Source organism: Balaenoptera borealis, assembly GCF_965194805.1.
Source record: "Balaenoptera borealis genome assembly, chromosome: 10".
Classification (NCBI taxonomy): Eukaryota; Metazoa; Chordata; class Mammalia; order Artiodactyla; family Balaenopteridae; genus Balaenoptera; species Balaenoptera borealis.
This window is the reverse complement of record NC_138874.1, coordinates 110,741,188-110,755,243: the sequence shown is the minus strand read 5'-3', so window position 1 is coordinate 110,755,243 and position 14,056 is coordinate 110,741,188. Positions and strand designations below refer to the sequence as shown.

General features: G+C 43.3%; 1 protein-coding gene across 5 annotated transcripts in view; it reads right to left on the bottom strand.

The window, feature by feature from the left end:
- ZRANB1 (zinc finger RANBP2-type containing 1) overlaps positions 1–4,786 on the bottom strand; it is a 68,999-nt gene extending 64,213 nt beyond the window's left edge. For 2 of the 5 annotated variants that reach the window (XM_082407348.1, XM_082407347.1), the window contains exon 1: positions 4,326–4,786. The gene's annotated coding sequence lies outside the window, so the exon portion shown is untranslated. The remainder of the gene's footprint in view (positions 1–4,325) is intronic. The other 3 variants (XM_082407350.1, XM_082407349.1, XM_082407351.1) reach the window with 3 other exon arrangements.
- Positions 4,787–14,056: the final 9,270 nt, after the last annotated feature.

The window sequence follows — 14,056 nt, the reverse complement described above, 5'->3', positions numbered from 1 at the left end:
AATCCATAAAGACAGAAGTAGATTACTGGTTGCCAGGAAGTGGGGCAAAGAGGGAATGACTGCTAATGAGTACAAGGTCTCTTTTGGGGGTGATGAACATGTTCTGAATAGTGATGGTTACATAACTTTGTAAATACACTAAAAACCAATGAATTCCACACTTTAAAAGGATGAATTTTTTGTTTTATGAAATAAACCTCAATTAAGCTGTTATTGTTAAAAATTAAAAAAAGACAGATATATGCAACTGATTTCCAACAATGCCTCATCCACTCGAATATCTTTTATTTATGTAAATTCAATCCACATAAAAATCTGACTTGCCAAACAGTACAAAATAAAAAGCCAAAAGTGTGTTGTGCTGGCTGAGAGGGGGTAGGGCAATTTTCCCTCAATAAATAAATTATAAAAATAAAGGAAATTAGTTTTTTCATTACTAAAAAGTTCAATTCACTAGGCACCTGAAAAATTAATTTTATGTTCCTGACCAACCTCCAATTTAAAATTCAAACTAATGACTCTTCTCAAAAATTTAATCTTAACCAAAATACCACCCTCCCAGAGAGCAAAGAATGCTTACTGATCCAGATTTCTCAAGTGGTGAAATTACTGATGTAATTCTGTGAAAGTCCCTTCTACAAATGCAAGTAGCCTAAGTAAAGATGCTTAGTATTTCTGGAAAATTAACAGATTAATTTTAGCTTCAATTATGCTAAAAAGGTTTCTGAAGCTTAAAAAAAAAGTTTTTATGTAAACTAGTTTCTAAAAACCAGTCAATTTCAGGGGAAAAAAAAATATTTTGATGAACTGGAGGAAGAACACAAGTTTCCACAAAGATGCAGTGGATAAATCAAGATGAGTTACTGCTAGGAGACTATGTATCCGTAAAACATCAGGCCTCCCACTCACACATACAACACAACAGGAACATACACACCTGTTCTCCAACTTCATCAGCAACCACCCATGTGCTACATAATTACACGTAATTATCCTTGGGATACAAAAATACTATGGATGGGCTTGTTTGTGTTTCTTCCAACATTGTTGACAGGTAGCAGTGAATCACACATTCTCCTGAGTCTCATCTGCCTCATGATCAATGACACATGCTGCCAACATGTGAGGTTAAGGATGCAAACTGAGACTGCAGATTACTGTCTCCTGCCCATGATGCTAAATGTTACCTATGTATAAATATGGAATGACAACACTTAGTGTCACTGGTGCCAAACTCAAACCAAAGTAACCGCCCCAAACTCAAATCTGAAGTAAACTACAGACCTGTAGTACTTATACCATTATCAAAATGTTGAGCATCCTCTACAGAAAGAGAACCATGCTGATAATAGATATAAACATACTGGCCGAAAAAAACTTTTTAGAGACAGCCATGGTTTCAAATATTTTGTCTCGTTAAATCATCAAAGCCCGGGCTTCCCTGGCGGCGCAGTGGTTAAGAATCCGCCTGCCAACGCAGGGGACACGGGTTTGAGCCCGGGTCTGGGAAGATCCCACATGCCACGGAGCAACTAAGCCCGTGCGCCACAACTACTGAGCCTGCGCTCTAGAGCCCGCGAGCCACAACTACTAAGCCCGCGTGCTACAACTACTGAAGCCCGCGCGCCTAGAGCCCATGCTCCACAACAAGAGAAGCCACCGCAATGAGAAGCCGGCACACTGCAACAAAGAGTAGCCCCCGCTCGCCACAACTAGAAAGCCTGGGCGCAGCAACGAAGACCCAACGCAGCCAAAAATAAATAAATAAAATAAATTTTTTAAAAAACCCATCAAAGTCCAACTTTGAAATCAGCAACTCCAATACTTAGAAGAGTACAAACTTCATATTCTAGAACACCTCTATAACCAAAATACTTTGTCAATGTATTCACATTTTCAGTGCTTAATATATGGTCTCCACAGATACAGAGTTTAGGGTTCATACCCACTCCTCAAAGGTCTTAAAAATTTAATTGGGAAGCCGAATAAAAACATAAAAAGATAAACTGAAATCCAGGCTAGCATATGCTAAGAAAAAAAAAAAAAAAAGAAAACAGTCCCACACAGGAAAGGTATGAATAGATCCCTTGGGGTTGAACTAGTCAAAAAGGCTTCTCAAGAGACAGGTCTGGGACTCAACTGGGCCTAGAGTAAAGGGAGTATCCGTGAATACAAGCAGAAAAGAGTTTCAAACAGAAAGAAAGGCACAAAGAAAGGCCAAGAGGAGCGACTTCACAGGAACAACAAACAAGTTAGTCTGGCTGGACCTAAAGATTCACAAAGGGAAGAAATGAGTTAAGACTGAAGAATGGATCAGGGCCAGATTACAGAGAAACCTGAAAACCACACCAAGGAGCTTAAACCTTACTTTGCATGTAACAAGGAGCGTTCCGGAACTTTTTATGTTGTGATGTGAGAAGGTGAGTGTTAAAATGTGCAAGATATTATTTACCCAAGGCATTAGCAGAGCACAAATATTCCAGGTGAAACACATCACTGGGAGAAAAACGTATTCAAAGCCCAGGTGCAAAGGCTTATTATTGGGGAAGGTGGGAGGGAAGTGAGCAGCAATGCTCAAATAATAACACTGAACCAAGTTAAATAAAAAGCTACAGTGGTCTACTTTTGCAGCTCCCGTTTATTTAAAGCCTCCATCTACTATAAAAGCGATATAAGTATAAAGCACATTGAAGAGCTCTCACTGTATCAGTTACACACAGGAGGCAATTTACCTCAAATATCCTACATCTGGATCATGAGTTCCAAAACTACGCTAATCCTCAGACTTTAAATGCAATATGCCAAACCCTTATCAGCATACAGAGCTGGATCAAGGCCATAAACTACCATGAATGAGTTCATCATACTAACCCAAGCACATTTCAAGAGTAAATAAATGGGTGTCTCAATTTTCTGAAGCATTAACAAAAAGTGTTGAAACATCAACAGAAATAAAAATCCCTCATGACATTCAAATAATATCCTCCCCAAAGATTAAAATGTGCCATTACTGTCCTCTCAGTCCCCCTGACAGCCTATAAAAACAATGTTATGAAACTTTAGTATAAGAAGGTGACTGCATATCATAAGACCCAAAAATCAAGGGGGAAACAGGACTCTAGATTTCTTTACAATTGCCTCATTTAATTAATATTAATAACCAGGAGGAGAGATCCAGCTTAATTTTTCACAAACCTAGTTTAATGACTTTCCTAAGGCCCCTGGCACAAGCCAAGATCAATATTCCTTATGGTTTCCCCTGGCTTATGGTTTGAATACTGAGTCATCCACGTTTGATCAAAACATGGGTACCCTTGAGGTCGCACAAGTGATAAAGAAATCAACTAAAAAAAGAGACTTCAGATAGAAAAAACACTCATAACGTTTCCAAGGGTAAAGATTTCTCTTCAACTGTACATTAAATTTATTGACAACAACATAACAGATCATACGGTGAGCAAACAGACCAAAATACTGGATAGAGGGGACGGCGTTTAACCTGATAGCCTACGGAATTATGGAATCAACTGACTGAAGTACCAAATTCTCAGCCACAGTTTCAAAACACCAGTGTTATCTCAAAGATAATGGGCCGGTTCAAACTTCCAGGCTGAACCTAAACTGCTGGTCCCTTGTGCTTAACGCAAGTATTCATTACAGTCCTTTTGTCTGTGAAACGACCCACACCAAACCACAGCGGAGAAAATAATAGAGAGTTGCACGGAACCATCGTTATCGCGAGCGAGAGAGCTAGACGATCTTGCCACGAGTTCCAGCTCCTCCTCCCCAGCCCACTCCCGTCGCCCCCCATCTTTACTTTCTTAGAAAAGGCAACAAGGGAAGGCCACCGCGGGAGGCGAAGAGGAAGCGGCCAAGGGACCGAAGTTTGGGGACCAGCACCAACTTGTGGGGATGGACCCAAGTATTTAGGGCCTACCACAGAGCGCGAGCGAAACCCCACTCCCCAGCCCGGAGGTGGCAGGAAAAGAAGTCGGGGGAAAGGGGAGTCATCTGGCGGAAGAGAGGTGGCAGAGCAGGCGGCGCGTCCAGCCGCGGCTGATCCGTGGTCGGTAAACAAGCCGAGCGGACCCACCCTCCCACAGCCCCGGGCCTGTCCCCGCATCGGGAAAGCCCAAGATGGAAGCGCGGCGGGGCCAGACCTTGCCGCCTCCCTTCTCCTCGCCTGCGACGCCTCCCCGGGGGTCGCTGGCGGACGGCCCGGGAGACCCAGCGGCCTGGGCGCCATCAGGGAGCGAGGGGCCCGGGCAGGCCGCGGCGGAGCCGCGAGGGGCCCGCAGCGGGGCGCCCTCCCGGGGCCCAGTTACCTGGCGGCGGCGGTGGCTCTTCCTCCAGCTCCTGCTCCTCCTCCCAGTCCGACGCTCGGCGCCCGGCGGCCGCGGCGGCGGCGGCGACTCCCCGAGCAGCCCGCGGCGACGAGCCGAGCCCGGCCCCTCTCCGCCTCCCTCCGCACCGCCGCCCGCCCCGCTGCTGCCGCCTCCGCCCTCTCCCCCCAGTCAGGACATGGTCACCGCGGGCCCGCGCGCGACTCCCGCTGCCGGAGGCGGGGGCAGAGGGGCGGAGAGCAGGCACGGAGGCGGGGGGACGCAGGGGGGAGGGGGGAGAGAGGAGAGGGGGGCGGCCTCGGGCGCAGCGGGCTCCTAATGGCGGCGGTGAGGGGCCCCGGAGCCAAAAAAAAACCCCACGGCAAGCAGCACAACGTCAAGGCCGGACCCCGCCGCTCTTCGCCCTGTCATTGGCCCCGAGGCCGCCAGCGGCGCAGCCAATGGTCGGCCGCCTCTTTCCGGGCGCAGGAGGCGGGCCGCGGAAAGGGGACGTCACGCCGGCGCCGGCGCTGGGCCCCGATTGTGAGGCGGCGGCGCGCGCCGGCCCCCGGGTCCCGCCCCCTGTGCAGCGGCCGGTTGGCTGGGGCTGCGGGACTTCGGCGACGTGCGGGGCACGCCGGGAGGCGACGGCGCGGCGTGTGCGGGGCACGGGGACGCAGCCGGGGCGGCTCGGAGGGCGTTCTTGCTGCTGCACAGCTGCTAGTGCCCGATCTCTGCTGCTCTTACAGCGGACTTCTAAGTCAACCCCCAAGTCTCACCAAGTGAACTACTTAGTGACAGATTCTGCGTCACTTTTTCTTATACAGCTTCAAACTCTTGATAAGACACCAGGGAAGATAAATGTGTAGGTTAGATAATTTCATTTTCATATATCTTTTTTTTACAATGTCTGTTTATTCCTGTCTTCGAGGCAGCTATCCATTTATATTTGTGAATGTGTAAATTCATAATGTATGTATTACCTAAGTACATGCATATATTCATGATGAAAAGCCATAGAGTTGTATGCCAATTATATCTCAAAATTAATTTTTAAAAAAAGCCATGGATACTTCGCTTTTCGCTCTCTTTTACTACTTCCTAGCTCTAGTATTGGGTAAACCTAATTTTCTAATGGTTTGCTTTTACTGTAAATTGTAACTGTAAGGGAGAGATTAAATTATAGCCATGGGGGAAAAAAAAAACTGCCGGGAGAATTACATGAGCCAAAGTTCTAAAGAGAATATGTTATATGGTGATGTTTCATATATTTCTTTTTTTAATATAAATATAGCCAAATAGTCTAAGTCATTTACCCAATTACTAAAACCCCATGAGTATGTCATATTTTTCCGGCTGGAGAGCTTTGCTTTTCTCAATGAGACTTTGCCTTGCATTTTTCATACTTCAAATTTTATTTCAAGAATTCGAATGAGCGTAAAAACACAGAGAGTCTTTAAAAGTTGTAAACCTTTTAGCACTGTCAAAAAGCACTGAGGCGTCTGAAGTTTCGGACGCTTCAGCTTCAACAGAAAGAATGTATTATTCAGAGTTTAACTGGATTTTTAAAACTCGGATGGTGACTTCATTTAGTAAAACTATGCCTGGTATTCTCATAGCTTCACTATGGCCACTGAAGAGAAATACCTTATATAGCTTCCTCTCATCAACAACCTCTTTCCTAATCAGTGGTATATTTTACCCTTGCAACCATTCCTGTGATGTAGAGATTTTTAATAACCACCATCTTCCCAGAGCAACATTATTTGCTCAAGGACTCATCAATAGAGTTTAAACTGCAACAGTCATTTGCCTACAAAACTTAACACACATTCTCGAACATATAATTAACACAATTGTAGATAAAATTAAACCACGTTATTATGTAAGAACAAATGGTTCCACCAACATTTCACTTTGAAAATACTTTAAGAGCCTCTGAGAACCTCCAGTTTTCCCTTCCTGAAGCTCACCAACAAGTTACCAAGAAGCACAGAATTAGGTGTTTTTGTTTAGTTCGAGTTGTAATTCATTTTGTTAAGGAAAGGGGATATTGTTTAAGTAAGCTTATTAATTCTTCATGAAGTTTAGCAAACTTAAAGTCCATGTGTCAAGGAATAACAAGCACACAAAGATGAGTAAGACACATTCTGTGTTTGCGGGAACTACAGCATAGGAAAGAAGACAAGACAAAAATAACCATAATTACAATAGGAGGTAGAATGTGCTGAGTAAATTCAAACGAAAACCATCTTGTAATTGAGAGGAAGAGCAAATCCAAAAATGACTCTATGTTAAAGCTGAAAAGGCACTTGTTACCAAGCCAGTGGTTCTCAGCCCTGGCTACACATGAGGAGCTTTTCAAAATATACCTATCTGGGCCCTACCCAGACCTACTGAAACCATCCCCAGGAGGAGAGTTTGCATTGGCTATGTTTTAAACACACTCCCCAGGTGATTGTAATGTGCAGCCAGATACTGACATTGTCCCAGCCCCGCAGTCTGCAGCTGTGGAAACTAATGCCTAGAGATTTTAAGTGACTTACCAAAAGCCAGGCCATCTAGGTCTAAAATTAGAACACAAAGCTCTTGATTCCCCAGTCAAATCTTCCCAATGCACCACATTTGAGTAAAAAGGATGTCAGCAAATGCAGCAGACAGCACTGTCACAAAGAAGGATGTAATTCGTGCTGTTTGGCACAGAGATTAAATTATCATCCTCCTTACATATATTTCTGAGAAATATTTCATTTGGGAAAAAAGTATCCACTGTTGCAAAAAAAAAAAAAGTGTTCTTTTTCTTACAACCCTTTTACTAAAGTGTAGGGACATTATAGTTTTGTTGACGACTAGTTTGTTTGGAGTTTTATTTCAAGTGTTTTTCAAACTACCTAGAGAAGATAAAATTCCATTTTACTTTTCCTGCCTTGCTGTGAAGGTCTTGAATGCCAAACTGTGGCTCTGTACTTAATTCCTACACTAGTAGAAAGCCATGGAAAGGTTCTGAGCAGGCAAGTGCCAGTACTTACACCTTAACCTGGGATACCTGTGGGACAAACCAGGGTAGAACTAGAATCAAGGAAAGAGAAACCAATTAAGAGTCAAGAACCCAAAACCAAAGTAGCTGTGGGAATGGAAAGGAAGGTTCAGAAGTGAAATAGGGTGACTGTAGAACTTCAGGGTTTTCCGGTGTCTGAATCTGGGGCAGAGGAAAGAATTGAAAGAATCAAAGCACAGGAGAGGAACTAAATAAGAGGTGATGTTGACCGCTGGATGAGGTATGTTGAGATGCTGGGCTCAGGAGGAGATGTGCAGTAAGCAGGGGGAAATGCTAAAGATTTGATAGGCTGGACCTGGAGATAAACATCAGAGAGTTATCTATGTAGAAATTGCCACTGAAGCCACAGGAGTGGGATAGAAAAAGAGAAACTCCCAAAGGAGAAAAAGATCAGTCAGAAAGCCAGGAGATGAAAAGGTGTTCTGGAAGCCAAGGGGGAGGTGAGCCTCAAGAACATGGTAACAAACAGTGTCAGATTCCACAGACTTAGGAATTAGAACAGAGAAAAGGTCGCTGGATTTGACAAGAGTCTTAGGGACCTTCCAGAGAACAGGTCTCAGTAGGATGGTGGAGACAGAAGCCAGATTCCAAAAGCTGAAGGCATGTGTGGGCATTGAAGCAGTGATTACAGACCAGTCCAAGACATTTGGCAATGAAGGGAAGGCAGGAGATATAAGAATAGACACAGGGAGTAACAAGAATGAGGGAAAGGTTTTGTTTTCTTTTACATACTTCTTAAAATGAGCATATCTGAGCACTTTTATAAACAGAGGAGAGAGGATGGAGAGGGGAAAAAATAAAGGATTGAAATCCAGGAGGAAGGTAATCCAGAGCAGACTGATGGCGTCTTAGCTAGCTAAGGGAATGGGGAGGGGGCGATTTCTTTCCCAGAAACAGGAAAAGAGGAAGATGTGAAAAATAGAGTTGCAGAGAAATTCTGATGGGAGAACAGGTGATGGAGTGGACTTCATACCCTTTCTCCTCCTGGGGGAGTCAAGTGCAGGTCACCTGCTAAGGGCTGGGCTGGGAGCTGGAGGATAACAGAGGGACTTTGGGACAAAGTTTGCGGGGAAGCAAACCAAGAAGAGTGAAGAAAGAAAAGCAAAAGGAGTCACTTTTTCCAACATGGTTCAGCAGCCCAGAGTCAGGCGTGGAACAGGGGGGCCAGATGGCAGAGGCAACTTAGAGGCGGACATTTCCAAATCAGGGAAGTTAAAGGCACTTAGCTGAAGGAAATGACAACAGGTCCAGCTTGCCCAGGGACTGCTGGGGGAATCTGTGCTTTTATGAAGCAAGTTGTACAAAATTGGTGAGCTTCCCTCAAAAGAAAGGCTAGAAACTTCAGTTGTTACGAGAACAAATTCTCAGCTGTATTGCAGAAAATGTCAGTTCTATAAACGACAAAATATCTTCCACTTACTGTACATGATTATACATGATTCCTCAGTGGAAAAACCTCTTTGCAGCAGAAAATGCAATATGATAATGTTGCAGGCTTCCCTGGTGGCGCAGTGGTTAAGAATCCACCTGCCAATGCAGGGGACACAGGTTCGAGGCCTGGTCCGGGAAGATCCCACATACCACGGAGCAAGTAAGCCCGTGTGCCACAACTACTGAGCCTGCGCTCTAGAGCCCGCGAGCCACAACTACTGAGCCCACACGCCTAGAGCCTGTGATCTGCAACAAGAGAAGCCACCGCAGTGAGAAGCCCGCACACCGCAACGAAAAGTAGCCCCCGCTCGCCGCAACTAGAGAAAGCCCGCGCACAGTAATGAAGACCCAGCACAGCCAAAAAAAAAAAAATGATAATGTTGCCTGATCCATTCTCGTGCCATAAATGCCACTGTTTTGTGGAATATAGGATCCTCCTGTGACCCCCCCCTTGAGGCCAACCCAACCGCAAAACTGCCTGGGACAAAATCTCTCACGAAAGGGCAAAGTATGGGTGTTAAGGCATCAGACAGAATACAGCTTGCTTGACTTACCCAAGTCCTGGTCTGTTCTAGGACAGTCTTGCCTGGATGGGTAGGAATTTATGCTCATAGTAACAAGATCATATAGATTAAGACATTGTCACAAAACTTCAACAAGATATCCCTATAAAGTAGACTTGCTGAGTTATGAGAGAATTGTTGAAATTCTACTGAGTCTTTTTAAGAAGTTTGGAGACAACAACTATCTGAAATAACCTCATCTGTGTTATTCTCCGGACCCAGACAAGTTTTGTAAGAGGCAACAATATGAGGTGGAAACGACATGGACTTTGGAGTCAAACAGACCTGAGTTTAAATTCTGCTCTGCCGCATAGCTATCCTCTGAGTCCCAGTTTCCTCGTCTGAGAAAGGTAATATTTCCTGGCAGTTAACTGAAGATTCACTGAGATAAGAGGTGATGAGCCCTGGCAATAATCATAAATTGGTTTCCTTGCTTTGCATTTCACTTAATTCAGATGTTTGTTGAGGAATTATTCTATGTCAGACACTGTGCTAAGTGCTGGCTGTGCAGGGACAAAAAAAAAAGCCTGTCTCTGCATCAAGGGGCTTGCAGTCTAGTGGGGGACAGTACCTAATCTGGGGTCTCCATACCCTCTAGGGGTCTGTGAACTCAGATAGGAAAAAATACATCTTTATTTCCACTAACTTTTAACTGCAATGTAGCATTTACATCAATTATCAACACAGTCAACAAACCACAGAAGTATTAACAGACCTGGTGGCTTTGACACCCAAAGAAATCACAGATTTCTTAGAACACATTACAGTTGTAGCTGTCTCAAAATACGGCTTATCTTCATCATGACTACAAAATCATTGTGGCCATTAGACCTGCCACTAACTTGTTATTTCATGTGTTATTTTGAAAGTACTTAAATGAATATTATAGATTTTTAAATACTTTGAGAACTATATTTCAATTTAATTGGTGTCCTTATAATCTCATTCATTTTATGCACTTAAAAAATTATTCCAAAGCAACCACAACACACACATACACACAAAGATTGAGACCCTAATCTAATTAGTGGAAGGTTGAATTTTGTTCATTTCTCAGGACAAAAAGGCAAATTTCATGTAAGAAAATCAGATTACTAATGTTGCAATACAGAGCACAGGGTAGCAAGTGATGCAATTCCCTTGGAAAGTAGGAATGGGAAATAAGGGTGCGTTTTGCAGGTAAATATGATTAGCTGAGCAAGGAGAGAAGAAAAAAAGAGGCAGGAGGTAGCAGGAAAGATGGGTGACTCAGTGAGACAGAAAATGTCTCAACTAGGAAACCCTGAAAAAGTGAAAAGCAGGGCTGATACCCAGTCAACCCCAAATATTCTTTAAGCCTAACCCCATGTGAACAACCTCAAAAGGGATATTTACCCCATTTATTGTTTTTAAGAAATACACCTCTTCCCATTTCAGTGCTGACAAGGTGACACCTCCACTACTACCCCCAACACACACACATACACACACACACACACACACACACACATACACATACACACACACACACACACAAACTCTCACAAACAGGAAAAAAAACATTCTGACCTAAATTTTTTTTTTTTTTTTAATAAATTTATTTATTTATTTATTTATTTTTGGCTGTGTTGGGTCTTCATTTCTGTGTGAGGGCTTTCTCCAATTGCGGCAAGCGGGGGCCACTCTTCATCGCTGTGCGCGGGCCTCTCACTGTCGCGGCCTCTCTTGTTGCGGAGCACAGGCTCCAGACGCGCAGGCTCAGTAATTGTGGCTCACGGGCTTAGTTGCTCCGTGGCATGTGGGATCTTCCCGGACCAGGGCTCGAACCCATGTCCCCTGCTTCGGCAGGCAGACTCTCAACCACTGCGCCACCAGGGAAGCCCCTGACCTAAATTCTTATACTTTACTACATGTCTTATTATATAATGCTCATGGAATTGAAAATATTCTGCCTTTTTGCCAAGCAGTAAAATGATAAATAACCCACGAAGTTAGGAAAGCCACAATACTTTTCATTCCTTTCCTTCCAGTCATTTCAGAGACACATAGTCTAAAAATATTTCAGAATATTTGAAAGTATTCATGTCATTCAGGTATTTCTCAAGTTAGAGTGATTCACGCAAATGATCTCATTTGCTTCAAAAACAATATGTAAATTCTAACTGTGGACCAAAGACAGTAATCTGTGTGGTAGCTTCATACCTGGGATGAAACCATTAAGTTCACAATATTTTGTTACCTTCAATGTGGAAGATTTATAGTAGCTATAAATTTATTTTTTAATTTTAATTTAATTTAATTTAATTTTTATTTATTTATTTTTGGCTGCATAGGGTCTGCGTTGCTGCACGCGGGCTTTCTCTAGTTGCGTCGAGCGGGGGCTACTCTATGTTGCAGTGTGCGGGCTTCTCATTGCGGTGGCTTCTCTTGTGGCAGAGCACGGGCTCTAGGCGCGTGGGCTCAGCAGTTGTGGCTCGTGGGCTCTAGAGCGCAGGCTCAGTAGTTGTGGCACACAGGCTTAGTTGCTCCATGGCATGTGAGATCTTCCCGGACCAGGGATCAAACCCGTGTGCCCTGTATTGGCAGGCAGATTCTTAACCATTGCGCCACCAGGGACGTCCCGAGCTATAAATTTAAAACATGCAAACTAAATGTTAAGAGAGAGCTGATCAGACAGAAATGTAGTTTTATGACCAATACAAAATTATTTAGTTGTTCCACATAAGGAGTAAAGCATGAATTGTGTAACTAATGGACTCATTAGCTTCCAGGATTCATACATTACCTGGAGCTTTAACAGTTTTAGCAATGAACAGAAGGTACCACCTCTGTATTTTAGATATTCTGACTGTGTGATTCACTAGTGTATCCTAAGCACTTAGAATGTCCCTTGACACATACAGGTGCTCAATAAATATTTATTGAATGAATTAATTAACTTAGCTTTCTTGATTTTATACTTCAGGATCTTTTCAATCATCATTATTCTAGTTCAATAACCTAATGCATTTAAATTTTGTTCAAGAACTTAGAATAGTTTGATACTTCCTTTTGATTCTTTTTCTTTTGGTTTGTAATTTATATATCTTGTGAAGAATTTTAAATGTCAAGTGTTATAAATGAATGCTGATGAAAATCATATCTAACACATTAACTTTTGCATTTAGCAATCTTTAAAAAGAAAATAAGATGTATTTTATGAAGTTTTTCCAAGGATTGATGGACTTCAGAAGATCCATGGATGCCTTGAAATTATAAAAGAAAATCCTCTGATGGCTTGTACTTTTCTGGAGAGAGGGTCTGTAGATTTCATCAAGTCTCTAAAGGCATTAATCACCCAAAAAAGGTTAAAAACCACTGTTTTAGACTACATATTTTTAGGCAACAACAGTAATTTCTGTTTTTAGAATCTTTAAGTTTTCAAAGCACTTTACTATCCTCTATCTCATTGTATTCTTATCAGTTTTGTCAGGTAGGTGTTACCTCCAATGATTGAAGGGAAAGCCAAGGGACAGAGAAGTTACAGGACTTTCTTTTTAGGAATCAGGACACAGGCTCTCAATGTCCATGTAACCCAGTGACCCTTTCCCCGGGTTTTTTCATCTATCTATCTGGGACCCAGAATACACACAACTTACAGATGTTTCTATAAAAAGATGTGTGGAATAAGCCTAAATATCAATGCCTTCTCTAATTTTATGATTTGTTTTTTCAAGAAGTAGTCCTTGCTAATAGAATTTATCAGAAGACCACAATTTCCTGACCTCATCACACTTGCGAAATAAGAGTCATCCATCCCCAATTATGGGGAAAAAGAGAAATGGCGTAAGTAACCAACTTGAAGCCAAACTCTTTCAGTGATGAGCCTGAAAAAAGACTGTGCTCAAAATGAGTGAACTTCTCACCCCACCTTTTAGGACAGGTGATTAGCATCAGCTTCAGAGCACTTTGTTTCAGGAACTTTGCCTGAGTTCTCTTGAAGTGTTAGAGTCAGCACTCAGGAGGGTAATGGGGTAAGGAAGCAAGCAGGTAAGGGAATTAGCAGGCGTCCATGCTCCCTGCAGCACAGGTGGGTCCAGGAAAGAAGATACTGCCGAGATGAGGGCTCACTCGGTACCACATTCATCTGACCCTGGGCCACGGTGGTAAAACCATCACTTGACAAGCCTCTGGGAGCTCTAGCAAGATGTCAGCAGCCCGGCTTGAGAACTGGTTGAATTGTACATATACCTTGCAAAACTGCATCCTTCCTCTTTTACATTCTGTGAGAATGTAAACAATTTACAACTCTAGTAGTGAAAAACCAACAGCAGGGAGTGCTTAAATGGTCCACAGCCTTGCTGTAAATTCTATTCATGATGAAAACGTTTCCAAAAACAAGTCTGAGGCAAAATAACCACTCTCACCATAGAGGTTGTCATAAGAAGACTTGCGTATCTGTGTCCCAGGCAGAAATACATAGCACACACAAATGGGAACATTGCAATTCTTTACACAGGTGTGGGCAGAAGAAAACCAACAAGGATGGCGAAACAGCCCTGAGCTGGCAATAACTGAGAGCCATTACCAAATCCTGGAGAGAGAGGAGTTGTTGTAGGGAGGGCCACCTGGCAGGAGCTAGAGAACAAGCCAGAGTAAACATCCTGAGCCCTCTGTCCTCCCTCCAGTCTTTGGCAGGACCTCCCACTGGCCAAACCAAACTG